The following is a 14,547-nucleotide window of genomic DNA, read 5'->3' on the forward strand; positions in this document are numbered from 1 at the left end:
TAGAACAGGAGGCCTATGAGGCCATGGTCACAGATCTAGTTTCTGGGAGGGCTGGATAGAGTTCCAGGCTGTGCCACAGTCATGGAGTGAACCAGTGATGTGAGCAAATGGTGTGAATGAATACTACCTGCCCCCCCACCACCAAGAACAAGAACAGCTCAGTGCCATAGGCAGGAGCTGCCATTTACGTCCATGTGATGGTTCACAGGGCACGTCCATGCAAGTTACTCATCTGATGTTCCAGCTCTATGAGGCAGGTGGGATAGGTGTTTTAGTCCCATTGTACTGCTGTGCAAACTGAGGCTTACGAGGATTAACGTTCACCCAGCTGTAAACAGGCAGACCCAGGAGCTGAACCCTACTGTCCTACCTTAGACTTGTGTGTTCTCTCTTCTCCATTACTGGGGCTAGATAACTAGTTGCTGATGGTGAGGCTTCATGTCAAGGACAGCAGTGAGCTTGGGCTGCTTCTCAGATCTTGAATGATTCCTTCTGGGATGGACAGGAACCAAGAACAGGTCATTAATACACCTTTGGTTCCTTACTGCCTTATCTCAGGTCCCCTCTACCCAACACGCTTGGTGCGCCACGCCCAGCCCTCACCCTCCGAGCCCTGCCTTGGAAGCAGTGCCTGGTCAGCTCACTGGCAGCTGTGGTGGCGAACCCTCAGGCTGTAATCCTTTGACATTTACCAAGCCTTGAGAAAAGTGAAGATGTGGACTTACAGGCCCCTCACGTGACCTGGTGGACGTTCCTGCAGGACCACCGCCTGCCTTTGGCTGTGGTTCCTCTGGTCCTGTGCTGGGTGCCGCGAGCCTGTACCTCCAGGACAGAGCCCTCCTTCGCCTCCGGGGACGGACTGTCTCCCGGAATCAGTGGCATGTGCTATGCTGCGGCCCACCTTTCCTCATCAGGACCACCGCTCCCTGCTGTGGGAGGCCGGAAGTCAGTCACAGTCTGCCTCCTAAGGGCTAATGTTCACATGTTTTCTGTGTGCCTGACAGGTTAGATGTGCTACTGCAGCCAGTCCGTACTACGACCTTGCTGGGAGGTAGATGCCATCGTTCCCATGTTACAGATGAGAAAACCGAGGCACAGAGACGAAGTAACTTGCCCAGATCACAGTCCTTTGAGTGACGGAGTCAGGATGTTCTTACAGTCTGACTCCAGGTGTAAAAAGCTGGCCTGGGCCTCACCCTGGGGGAAATGCTCTGTGTTTGTGGTGTGACCTCAGTTACTGGGAGAACTTGCGTGCAGAGGGCCAGGAGAGATGGCACAGGTTGAGAATTCCCAACTCTCAGACACCCATCTCCAAGTGTACATACAGAAGACATAACTTTAAAGGCAAGTAGGTTCAAGATCCAGTCTTCTACTGACCAGCCATGAGCCTCACTTTTCTTATCTGTACAGTAGGAACAGTAATCCAACAACGCCCTTATGGGGTTGTTGTCAAGGTCAAATATGGAATGCATGTGAAAGTGTTTGGTGAAATACAAAGCTCCACAAAGTGGTGATTATCTTGCCCTCTGTTAGCGGGGATGGTTGTTATTTACCACATAGTACTGATTACTTGAATATCTTTTATTCTCTAAAAGTGGCTGCAGAGTTACTGTTCTGGCCACGTATCTGGTTCCTGTGGCAGTGGGTGCCCGGGATCCAAGACTCCTGGGTTCTTTCGGCTCCTGAACGGCCACAGCCAGCTGTGTCGGGCTCATCATCCTCTCCCTGGGCTTCCGTGTGCCCTCCTGCCACGTGGTCCTATATGAGACTTGTGCCACATCTGCCCAGGGTTGCTGTGAGAATCAACTGGGCAACCCGAGAAGGACGAGACCCATTAGCTATCAGAGAGGCAGCAACTAGTATGTATTGGTCAGGATTCAGGTTAAAGGGAACTTACCTACACGGCCAGTGGGAAATTGGTGTGACTACTGTGTAAAGCAGTTTGGCAATAACTGGTGACACTAAAGCTACACATATCTTTGACCCAGCAATTTCCCTCCTAAAGATACACCTTTAGGAGGAACCCTGGCATAGGGGCACAAGGAAAAGTACAAGCACGTTTACTGAATCTTCGTCTGTAATAAAGATAAGTGGCAAACAGCCTAAATACCTATGAACAGAAGAGCAGGTAAACAAATTGTGTTTTCATAAAATCGAGTATTACTCAACAGTTATAAAGAATGAATTAGAGCTACAGGTATCAATGTGGGTGAACCTCAGAAACTGTTGAGGATGGGGAGCCAGCTGCAGAAGCATGTATGCGGTACACCGTTTATACAGTGTTTCCAAACATGGAAATTGATACTTTATTGTTTATGGGTACACACAGATCTGGGTAATAGAGGTACAAAAGCATGCACAGGAATGCTGTCAACATCAAAATAAGTAATAGGGAGGCTTCCCTGGTGGCGCAGTGGTTGAGAGTTCGCCTGCCGATGCAGGGGACACGGGTTCGTGCCCCGGTCCGGGAAGATCCCACGTGCCGCGGAGCGGCTGGGCCCGTAAGCCATGGCCGCTGAGCCTGCGCGTCCGGAGCCTGTGCTCCGCAACGGGAGAGGCCACAGCAGTGAGAGACCCGCGTACCACAAAAAAAAAAAAAAAAGAAAAGAAAAAAGAAGTAATAGGGAATTACTCCTGGGGGGTGGGGAGGAAGGGGTTTGGGGATGGTATCTGCAAGGCTAAAGAGGACACTGGGTTTCAACTGTATGTGTAACATTTCATTTATTTTTACAAATTTGAATCAAATGTGGAATGATCTTAGAATTTGTCAGGGGTGAGGGATACGCACACAGACGCGGGTTATCTTCTTCATGCTTCTCTGTATGCTTGGTATATTTCCTAATAAAAAGAACAAGCCACAAACACCACAAATAGAAGGTTTTGTTTTTCCATTCTTTCCTTGGCAAACTCAGAAAATAAAACAAAATCTGAAATTACAATAGAGTTGCAGCATACGTTCTTTGAATTTATGCAAATTTAATTGCATGCCTTGAGGGAGAGAAAGATGATTCAAAACGTGTGGTTTGCTTAGCTGGCCCTTCCAGTTAATAAGCCGAGTGCCTGGTGGTGAGGGTACCCCGGGGTGAGGGCACCTTGGGGAGTGTTTATCTGTATCACTGCAGCGGGTCCTGGTCCCTGCCCTCTACATAATGAGCCATGCAAGTTATGTTCAAGGTTAATTCCGACTCTACCTTTTCTTGTTACATCCTGAATATTCAACCCAATCCCTGTGTAAAATGGAACTCCACCACACCTTTAAGTGCAGCTTTAAAGCAAAGGGGGAACCTTTTAAAGACCCAGGTGTATCGGATTCCTGTTGCCACTATAACAAAGTACCACAGATTTAATGGCTTAAAACAACACAAATTTTAATATCTTAGCGTTCTGGAGGTCAGAAGTCCAAAATGGGTCTCACTGGGTTAAAATCAAGGTGCCAGCAGGTTGCGTTCCTTTTTGCAGGCTCTGGGGGAGAATCTGTTTTCTGGTCTTTTCCAGTTTATGGAGGCTGCCCACATTCCTTGGGTTCATGGCCCCTTCCAACTTCAAAGCCAGCACTGGCTGCTTGTGTCTTTCTCCTGTTGATCACTCTGACACTGACTCTTCTGCCTTACATCCTTTAAGGACCCTTGTGTTATATTGGCCCCACCTGAATAATGCTGGATAATCTTATTTTAAGGTCAACTGATTAGCAACTTTAATTCCACCTGCAACCTTAATTCCCCCTTGCCACATGACATAACATAGTCACAGTTTCCATCTTTGGAAGGCCATTATTCTGCCTACCACAGTAGGAATTTACGAGTTGGAGAATCTTTTATTTTCTTTTTTTTTTTTAATTTATTTAGGCTGCGCCAGGTCTTAGTTGCGACATGCGGAATCCTCGTTGCGGCATGCGGGATCTTTTTAGTTGCAGCGTGTGGACTCCCAGTTGTGGCATGCGTGTGGGGTCTAGTTCCCCCACCAGGGATTAAACCCGGGCTCCCTGCATTGGGAGCATGGAGTCTTACCTATTGGACCACCAGGGAAGTCCCAAGAGTTGGAGATTCTTAACGGCAGCCCTCCTCACTCCCTGGCAAGATAGACTGTTTTCCGAGTAAGTGCCTTAAGGATGGAGTCTCTATACAGACATGCCCAGTGCTTGGCACTTAGTGGATGGTCAACACGCACAACACACGATGAACACAGACACCACACACAAATCCACAGATATACTCAGACATGTGACACAATATAGGCAGAGGCAAACACAGTTACATGCACAACACACAGATATATAGACACATTTATTCATATAAGGTGTGACTAAGTATAAAGCAATGAGATTGATGCCAATCTTATTCCTTCATATTACATTTCTGTAACCTTGAAATGAGCTTGTTCTCCATACTGGCAAATTGTCTTTCTTTGGTAAGAGCTAAATTATGGTTAATGATCAGGTTAATTAATCCAGGCATACTGTTTTGGCCTAAAAACTAAATACAGTAAGAGACTGAGTTTCTCATTTAGGCCCTAAACTGGCTCTGTGGGTCATTCCTAAAGAAACGACTCCCAGCGCTTTGGAACAACTTCAGTGAAGTTATACTTAAGCATCAGCTTCTGCTTTTCGGAAGGACAGTACTCACCTGGGTGGACTGTACCGGGCACCCGTCGTGCCCCATGTTAAGTCCTCTGACCCCAGCTCTATCACGTGACCAGTTCTGAGCAGGTGTGAGCAACTTCACACAGGTGCAATCTGTGTGCAGATTGCACACAGATTGTGCCTCCCACCTCTGTCCCGGGGACATCCATGACTACCCCCTTGGCACCTACACATATGCAACTTGGAAATTCGGGGGAATCAATGCCCATAGGGTCCCCTTTGACTAATTGGGGGGAAGAATCAATGGGTAGATGCTTTCTCCTTTCATCCTCCAGGTGGAGAGTTCTGAGGCATGTTTCCTAGGTTCCTCAAAAGGTCTTGCAGGATTAAGCAAGACCTGCGGAAGTGACCGATAGAGGTACCCAATTCAATAACACACCTTGTATTGGTTTCCTCTCTTTCTCTGTTTCACTCCTCTCACTCCCACATAAACTACCTGAGCACAAGCATTTGTCTCAGGTTCTGCTTCGGGGGGGCACCCAAGTGAAAAGAGGTGGTATCAGAAGTAACCCTAGAAATCAGACCCTCAGGGATATTTAGGGTGGGATATTTAGAGCTGAGTCTATTTGCCAGTCAGGTGGCAGTGACAGTGAGTGGGGTGGGGAGAATCCCTGACCTGCTGTATTTACTCAGACTCTCCTGTGTGGATTGAGATGTGATACAGGTGGAAAGGGAAGTGACTGCTGTGGCATCTGAATGGTATGGGGATAAGTTATAAAGCTTGAGTTAGTTGCCTTTTGTTAACCATTTTGGAAGCCTCAGAAAAAGAAAATGCAAAACAGTTCAGACAACTATAATCTCAAGATGTGCTGTGAAAACCAGACTGCATCTCTGGCAGTATTTAAGGAGACACTTGTCTCTCCCATTCCCAGGGCACACTGTGCTGAGAATCAGGCCCAGAATCTAATTGTAAGGGTGGCAGACCATTAAGGAGAACCAATGTCCATCCTTGACAAATTTTCAATATCAAAGTCAGGATGCTAAAAGGGAAAAATGTATGACCTTGAGACCTGAAATGGGGCATCTGTGTAAATGAGACTTGAACCTCTAGGATCCCTTGAGCCCTCTGGACTGGCAAAAGCGGCCCCCTGCCCCTTAAAAGCAGCCTTCCCTTGCTTGGAGACCGTGGAAAGATTGCACTCGAAGCAGGTACCCTGCAGCGTGATGTTTACCCTCAAGATCCACTGCTGCCACACTCATTACTGCCAGGCAGGTAAATAGGGTCACATCTCAGTTCAGCCCAAGTAGGGGAAATACAGTCCCTGCTCCGGAGGGAAATCACTTATCTGTTGAAGGAACTATAGGATGTGGCTGATCCATCTTAGCAAGCAGCAGCAGAGACATATAAGAATGACTGGGTCTTGAGGGGCCCAGAATACAACCGGGAAGGGGATACGTTTTTTACATAGAAAAACTCACTTGTGGCTCAAGGTTCAATGCCATGGCATTGACACCTGGAATGTATCTTAGTACACGGCCAGTATCGCTCCTTGAGGCTTACCCATGATATGAACTTATACAGTGAATGAGGTGGAGATGCTGCATTGCCTTGGATGAGAACTAAGGAAGAGTCAGATGGTCCGGGGAGGAGGCCATAGTTAGATGGATTTGTTATGTGAGACTGGGGGCCCCATCACCTGACCACGCTCCTCAGGAGAACCAGAGTGTCACTAAGGCAGTGATGAGGTACTGGAGAGGGGCCACTAGATCCTTGGAGAGGCCCTGAACCGGTCACCTCTGCAGGCCAGGCTGGACAGCAGGAGTTGCTGCCGTAGAACTGGGGTTCCCTAGTGTCAATGGGGATTATGCAATTCGAGAATAGTAGAGGCCAGGTGAAGGCAATTAACTGGTATCATGGACAGCAGGGCCTCATGTACTTTCTAGATCTAAGTTCACAGAGGCAGAGCCCTTGATTGAAGGATAGGCTGGCTCCCCTTGGGGAAAACCCCTGTGTTACCATCACATGTATTCAGTACATTATTTAATAAACAATACATTTATTGAGTAAACACTTCCCTGATCCTTCCCTAAAGGTAACTATATATAGTGGGGAAGGGAATTCTCACATCTTTTGAGGAGCATTGAATCCCAACATCCCCGTTAAAATTAAGGGTATGAGGGCACCTGCTGATACCAGGGCACTGATACCAGGGCACCTGCTCTTATGCTCTTCCAGAGTAGCTGGAGATGGGTTTGTGGAGGCCAGGAGATAAAAGATGTTCTGGCCCAAGTCTGCCTCTAGTGGGTTTAATAGGCCCACAGACCCTCCCTTTGGCTCTTTCCCCAGCTCCTACTGATAAGAGGGTTTTGGTAGGAAAAGCTGAATGGAAGTGCTTGAAACTATACCATCCCCAGCCAAGAGGGCAAATCAGAAATGACTCTACATCCTAGGTGCAACTGCAGAGAACAGCACCACCAGCAAAGACTTAAAGGATGCAAGAGGGTACTGGCTGTCCATATCATCTCCCTGTAGAATTCACTCGTTTGATGTCTGTGAAATCAGATGGGTAGTGGTGAGTGATGGTGGACTACTGTAAACCTAACCAAGTGGTATTCCCTCTCACTACTGCCATGCTTGGGGTGTTATCATGATTAGAACAGGTTATACAGTACCCGGCCTTTTGTAAGCAGCTATTAATTGATAAATGCGTTCTACTCAATTCCCATCCATAAAGAAAATCAAAACCAGCTCACTTTTACATGAGAAAGGCAGAAGTGCCCATTTACTGTCTAGCCCAAGGGCTATATTAACTCTCTTGCCCCCCGTCAGAATATAATCCACAGGAGCTTTGATCCCCTTGACATTCCAAAGAATCCAGCTGCTCCCATTATATTGATAACATGGTGCTGATAAGACCTGCGGACAGAAGTGGCTAACACCCTAGGAAGGCACATGAGCATGAGAGAGGATTGGAAAGAAACCCCATGAGGATTCAGGGGCCTGCCGCATGGATGGTATTTTTAGTGGTCCTGCGGTCTAGGGCATTTGGAAGCATCCCTTTCAAGACAAAGGATAAGTAACTGCACCTGGCACTCCGCTACTGAGAAAGAGGCACAGGGCCTAGTGGGCCGCTTCGGCATTTTGGAGGCAGCATATATATACCTCACGTAGGAACACTGCTCTGACCCACTTCTCAGTGGCTTAGAAAGTTGCTAGTTTTGAGTGGGACCTAGAGCAAGAAAGGCTGCGCATCAGGGCCAGGCTGCAGCACCGACTGCTCTGCCGCTGGTACCGTATCACCATATACGCTGCCACCATATCACCTGGCAGACCCAGTGAGGCTAAGAGGTACCATGGACCATAAGGTGCTGGCTGTTTTGAATGCACAACTCAAGCTAAATTCACAACGTAATATGTTATCTCCCACGGTCTCCTTGAAATGTATCCAACGAGGATCATCTTTCCTTGCCCCAGGTGAAAATTCCAGCAGGTCAGGAACTTTTCTGCTGACTCTCAGGTGAGAGACAGTCCTGTGCCATTCTAAGTCTTCAACTCATTCATTAGAAGGTCCAGTCTAGGACTTCCCTGGTGGCACACTGGTTAAGAATCCGCCTGCCAATGCAGGGGGACACGGGTTCGAGCCCTGGTCTGGGAAGATCCCACATGTCATGGAGCAACTGAGCCCGTGTGCCACAGCTACTGAAGCCCGTGCTCTAGAGCCCGCGAGCCACAACTACTGAGCCCACACACCACAACTACTGAAGCCTGCGCGCCTAGAACCCGTGCTCCGCAACAAGAGAAGCCACCGTAATGAGAAGCTCGCGCACCGCAACAAAGACCCACCGCAGCCAAAAATAAATAAATAAAAAACCCAAAAAACGAAGGTCCAGTCAAAGAAAAAAATGGAAATGCCAAACTTGATCTGCTCAAGTACTCTCCCCTCACCAGCACAGGCCTGCGTCAGGCTGACAGCCTGTAGCCGGCAGAGACAACTGGGTGTCTCTTCTCCATTTCTCCCGTCACCTGTCTCTCTTTTCCCTTCCTTCACCCCAGGCTGACTGGCCAGTTTCTGGCCCCTCCCAGGGATGGAGCAGGAGCTTGGAGCACTGGCGAAGGGGTAGGAATGGCCTACTGTCCTTGAGCTGTCAGGGTCCTAAGCTGGCTTTGGGTGCGCTGGGCCTGGCCAATGTTTAAAGCTGATTCTTTCTTCATAGGTTCTGTCTCCAGGGACCTCTCCTGCATGTCCCTCCACCTGGGCAGATACATCTGCAGCGAGCACTTTCCTGAGGCCCAGAAGACTGTCTCTCACCTCCAGCTTCCTGCTGGCACATCCAGGATCTTCTAGGGCCTTATTAGACAGTCTCCAGCTGGCCCACACCAGCCCACACCGGCCTTAGGAAGCTCTCAGTCATCTCCTGCCCAGAAATACTAGGGCATGTAGACCCAGCCTGGTACAACCGTTCTTCAAAAGGCCCCATGGCAGCCCCCTTCTCACTTGGCTTTAGGAAAAGGAGGCAGCAGCCTCTCCCTCCGGCCTGGTGGAAACAAGGACTCCGCACCACAACAGTTTTCTGTTTTCAAAGAAATGGCATTCTACAAATGCTTTCCCCATCTCTCCATGCCTGGAGCCCCTTTTATATTCACAAATTGGATAAAGGTCCAGTCATCTTGAAACCAGTTCTTTAAAATTTGTGAAGTCTGGGCTTCCCTGGTGGTGCAGTAGTTAAGAATCTGCCTGCCAGTGCAGGGGACACAAGTTCGATCTCTGGTCCGGGAAGATCCCACATGCTGCGGAGCAGCCAAGCCCGTGCGCCACAACTACTGAGCCTGCGCTCTAGAGCCCGCGAGCCACAACTACTGAAGCCGGCGCGCCTAGAGCCTGTGCTCTGCAACAAGAGAAGCCTGCGCACTGCAACGAAGAGTAGCCCCCGCTCGCCACAACTAGAGAAAGCTCGCGCGCAGCAATGAAGACCCAATGCAGCCAAAAATAAATAAATAAAATAAATTTATTCAAAAAAAATTTTTTTGTGTGAAGTCTGCACTTGGTGATGTGACCTCACATATGTTGTGCTTTGGTGTCTCAGTCAAAACTTTAATATCTTGATACATTGTTTTCTGAGTTAAAGGGTAGATATTGATTATAAAGTTTCACAGACTTATGATTCCATAGCTGTAAAAAAGAAATTACTGCACGACTGCAGCAGATAGTATGACTTCACAATGAACTAAAGGACAGATACTAATTTTTACTGAGTATGTACCATGTGCTAAGTTCTTATAATTTTATGTCCCATTTTAATGATGAGGAAACTGAGGCAGGTAGCACTACTGGATTCAGTCCAAGAACATTTTATTGAACCAGGTTGGAAGACAAATAGGGACCTGACAGAATCCCTGCCTTTAAGGAGGTCACAGTCCTTTGGGAAGGTGGCAGGGGCAGGTCTAGGGCAAAAGGTAGGGAGATTCTACCTTGGGTCAGGTGACCCTCGGGCCTGTGCTCTTTCCTTCTGAGGGAAAATAATATCCCATTCTGGCTGAGCATACACTTGGTGTGGGACCATCTTAGTTTGCTTCCCCAAATGTAGTTTTCATGTCAGTGTTTTAAGCATTTTTTTTTTTTTTTTTTTTTTTTGCGGTACGTGGGCCTCTCACTGTTGTGGCCTCTCCCGTTGCGGAGCACAGGCTCCAGACGCGCAGGCTCAGCGGCCATGGCTCACGGGCCCAGCCGCTCCACGGCATGTGGGATCTTCCCGGACCGGGGCACGAACCCGTGTCCCCTGCATCGGCAGGCGGACTCTCAACCACTGCACCACCAGGGAAGCCCCAGTGTTTTAATCTTTGACAGCAGTCCTGGCCCCTCTGATCCCTGATGGTCAGCCAACAGGGCAGGAACCCTTTCTTCATCCCCTGGTAGTGGTGGCCATGTCCTCAGGGAGGATGTTCTAATTGGTTCCCATTCCAGTCACTCAATCCCAGCTTCTCCTGTCCTTCCTGTGAGAAGTACCACTGACACACCAGCTGTAGGCCTCACAGCTGACTCAAGCTCCCCAAAGGCCCCAAATCCTTCCCTTTCAGTCCTATTTACTGTGGTATTTATAGTCCAAAGGTGAAGGGTATTCATTCTCCTTCCCTTCCTTTCCTTGCTTAAAATAAGAATCAGTCCACCTTTCTATTAAGCCAGATTTGCATAACACTGCCTGAGAAGAAACCTCCTCAGGGCCCAGGGACCAGAGCCTCTGAACTCTCCGTCTTTATACAGGGCTTCTGAAAAAGTTCTGTTCCTCTTTGAAGGCACAGGGGGAATCAGGAGAGACTTCCCTCAAATGCTTTCCCTTCAAGTAGCTGAACCTTTGCATTTCTAAGCAGCTTCCAGCCCAATCTCTACAGAGTCCCTTCCCTGAGGAGAGGGGGAGTCCAAGGTCACCACTGTGGGTCTCATGAAATAAGGTCAAGTGAAACATTCAGCTTCTTAGGGAACTGATTTGGGGGGCCTGGTCAGGTACCCCCACACACACTCTGCATTAAGTAGGTGGAGGGACAGGTAGCCCCTCACTCACCCTCCATCCCTGACTGGGCTCCCCACCAAGGAGAAGTTGACCCACAGAGGTGACCTGAGGTCCACAGTTTCTACCCCTCCCCCATACTGGACAGCAGTTCTTTAATTAGGCCTTGCTAAAAAAAGTGGGGGGAGGGTTCTTTCATCATAAACTATAGATAAACAATGAATGGGATTTAGTAAATTAGTTATAGAAATACGAGAACTGTTTAAAAGTATAACACATAGGCGTGGATTCCTCCTCACTAGGAATTAGTTCTAGTCATGTAACCAGGCAAGAGAGGCTAAACTAAGTCATTCCTGTTCACCGTCATCTTCTTTATTTAAACATTTACTTGAAAAATACAAAAGTGAAAAATGGCTTATAATTAAGAGAATGAAAGCCACAGACTGGGAGAAAATATTTGCAAGACACGTATCTGAGAAAGGACGTGTATCCAGAATCTACAAAGGATTCTTAAAACTCAACAATAAGTAAACAAACAATTAAAAATGGGCAAAAGATCTGAACCGGCACCTCATCAAAGAAGGTATACAGACGGCAAATAAGCATATGAAAAGATGCTCCACGTCACATGTTATTAGAGAATCACAAATTAAAACAATGAGATATAACTACGCACCTATTAGAATGGCCAAACTCCAAAACAATGGCCACACCAAATCCTGGTGAAAATGTGGAGCAACAGGAACTCTCATTTAGTGCTGGGGGAATGCAAAATTGTATAGCTTCTCGGAAGACAGTTTGGTGGTTTCTTACAAAGCTAAACATACTCTCACCGTACAATCCAGCAATTGCCCTCCTTGGTATTTACCCAAATGAGTCGAAAACATATGTCCACCCAAAAGTTTATGGCAGCTTTATTCACCATTGGCAAAAACTGACAGCAATCCAGATGTCCTTCAGTGGGCGAATGGATAAACAAACTGCGGTACAGCCTGACAGTGGAATATTATTTAGCAATAAAAAGAAATGAGCTCTCAACCCATGAAAAGACATTGAGGAGCCTGAGGTGCATATTACTAACCGAAAGAAGCCAGTGTGAAAAGGCTACATATATATAGTTTCAGTTATAGGGCATTCTGAAGAAGGCAAAAGAGACAGTAAAAAGATCAGTGGTTGCCAGGGGTTCAGAGGGGAGGTGGGGAGAGGTGAATAGGTGAGCCCAGGGTATGATTAGGGTGGTAAAACTATTCTGTATGCTATTGTAATGGTGCACACGTGACATTATACATTTGTCAAAACTCAAAGTACTGGCATTTCCCTGGCGGTCCAGTGGTTAAGACTCTGTGTTCCCAACACAGAGGGCACAGGTTCGATCCCTGGCTGGGGAGCTAAGATCCCGAATGCCGCACCGCGAGGCCAAAAAATGAACAAAGAATAAAAAAACAGAAAAAACCCCAGAACTCTAAGTACCGTACAACACAAAGAGTGAACCCTAATGTGAAACTAAGGGCTTTAGCTAATAATAATATACCAGTATTGGTTCATCAATTATAATAAATATACCACACCAGTACAAGGTATTAATAATGGAGGGGCTTCCCTGGTGGCGCAGTGGTTGAGAGTCCACCTGCCGACGCAGGGGACACGGGTTCGTGCCCCGGTCCGGGAAGATCCCACATGCCGCGGAGCGGCTGGGCCGGTGAGCCATGGCCGCTGAGCCTGCGCGTCCGGAGCCTGTGCTCCGCCACGGGAGAGGCCACAGCAGTGAGAGGCCCGCGTACCGCAAAAAAAACAAAACAAAACAAACAAACAAAAAAATAATGGAGGAAAGTGTCTGGAAGGGACTCTGGGGGAAAGGAAAGGGAATATATGGAACTCTCTATACTCTGCTCAATTTTTCTATAAACGTAAAACTGCTCTAAAAAATAGTCTATTCATTTAAAAAAGATCTATAATTCCACTTTTTTTAATCACATAAAGTTAGAAGTAGATATTCCAGCCTATTTCATTCCCCGCTCTACGCATTCCCAGTAAGGTAACCATTGTTATAACTGCATGTATATGCTTCCTGATTCTTTCCCTAAGTTTCTACAAATATATTGATATTTATGCCTATCTAGTACCACACATCAAAAAATAGAAGATGAAATCATGTTTTACATATTAGTCTGCAGCTTGCTTAATGCACTTACATTAAGGACCTCTTTCCAGGACGTGCATGTAGATCTCGCTCTTTCTTGGCAACCCCAGCTGTTACCATCTCATGGACACTCACCGTGGTCATTAGGCAGAGTTTGCCTGTTAAAGAAGAGTCACAGAATCCAATTGACAGTGCTTGCAAATCTACAGTTTATCGCAGGAAAAGTATTAAAAACATTGAAGTAAGACAGCAAGGGATCCAGAGAGGCCAGGTATAAATTCCTACTGTCCTCCCTCTGTAAGAGCCGTACCAGACACTTTCTCTTTTGGGTCACAGGTGTGCCACAAAACACCTCAGACCTAGGAAGCCCCAGATGGAGTTTCCACCAGGGCTTCTTACACCCTGCTGGTCACACAGGCATATTTCTTGCTGGTTTACCATCCCCAGCAGCAGAGACCTTCAGGGGTCTTGCCAAAACCAGGTACAAATCATCCATTTCACTGTTGTCAACAAACGATGATGAACAAAGTAAAAGTAAAAACAAAAAATAAACCCTGCTGACCAGTTGGTACCAATTCCTCAGACCCGTGGTTACAAAGCAACACTATTAATCAGTACATTTAATGACTTGGCCAGGGGTCTGTGCTATGCACAAACGTCTCTTATTTCAGTAAATCAGCTTGCGCTAATTTCAGTCCTGCTTGAATTAACCCTCACAACACACCATGGTATGTATGAACATACTCTATTCAACCATTCCCACGTTGATGAGTGTTTAGGCTATTCCTCTCCCCCATTCCATGTCCCACCCCAACCGCTATCATAAACCTGGCTGCAGTGAACATTCTCATACATATATGCCTACACGTATCGTATGTTCATTTCTGTAGCATACAGCTCTCAGATGAGTCACTTTCCTTTGCCCTTCTTGATCTGTCTTTCCCGTCTTCTTTCCCTGTGTTTTAGGAGAATGGGGACTCACTGTGTGGCACTGCTGGGCTCAGACGCTCACATTCCTGTTAGGGTTTTGCTGTGCTCACTACAGATTCCCTAAAGTGTCAGCTTCAACTTCAGCTCTCTGCACCTGCACTGGGACCCCCACTGTCCTCTGGCTTTCTGCCTCTCAATTCTCCTACACTTTTCCTCCAAAGAATGTGATTACTTCTCTCATAGGTCAGGGCTCTCAATCTCTCTGCACAGTAAAAGGGATCGTTTCTCTAAGGCACTTCTATTATTTTGAAAGTAGACTTTTCCTGATAGAACCTACACCCACAAGCATGAGTCTAAGGAAAACAAAGCAAAACAAATCTACTTTATATGCTAA

The sequence above is a fragment of the Orcinus orca genome, chromosome 2 (assembly GCF_937001465.1).
Source record: "Orcinus orca chromosome 2, mOrcOrc1.1, whole genome shotgun sequence".
Classification (NCBI taxonomy): domain Eukaryota; kingdom Metazoa; phylum Chordata; class Mammalia; order Artiodactyla; family Delphinidae; genus Orcinus; species Orcinus orca.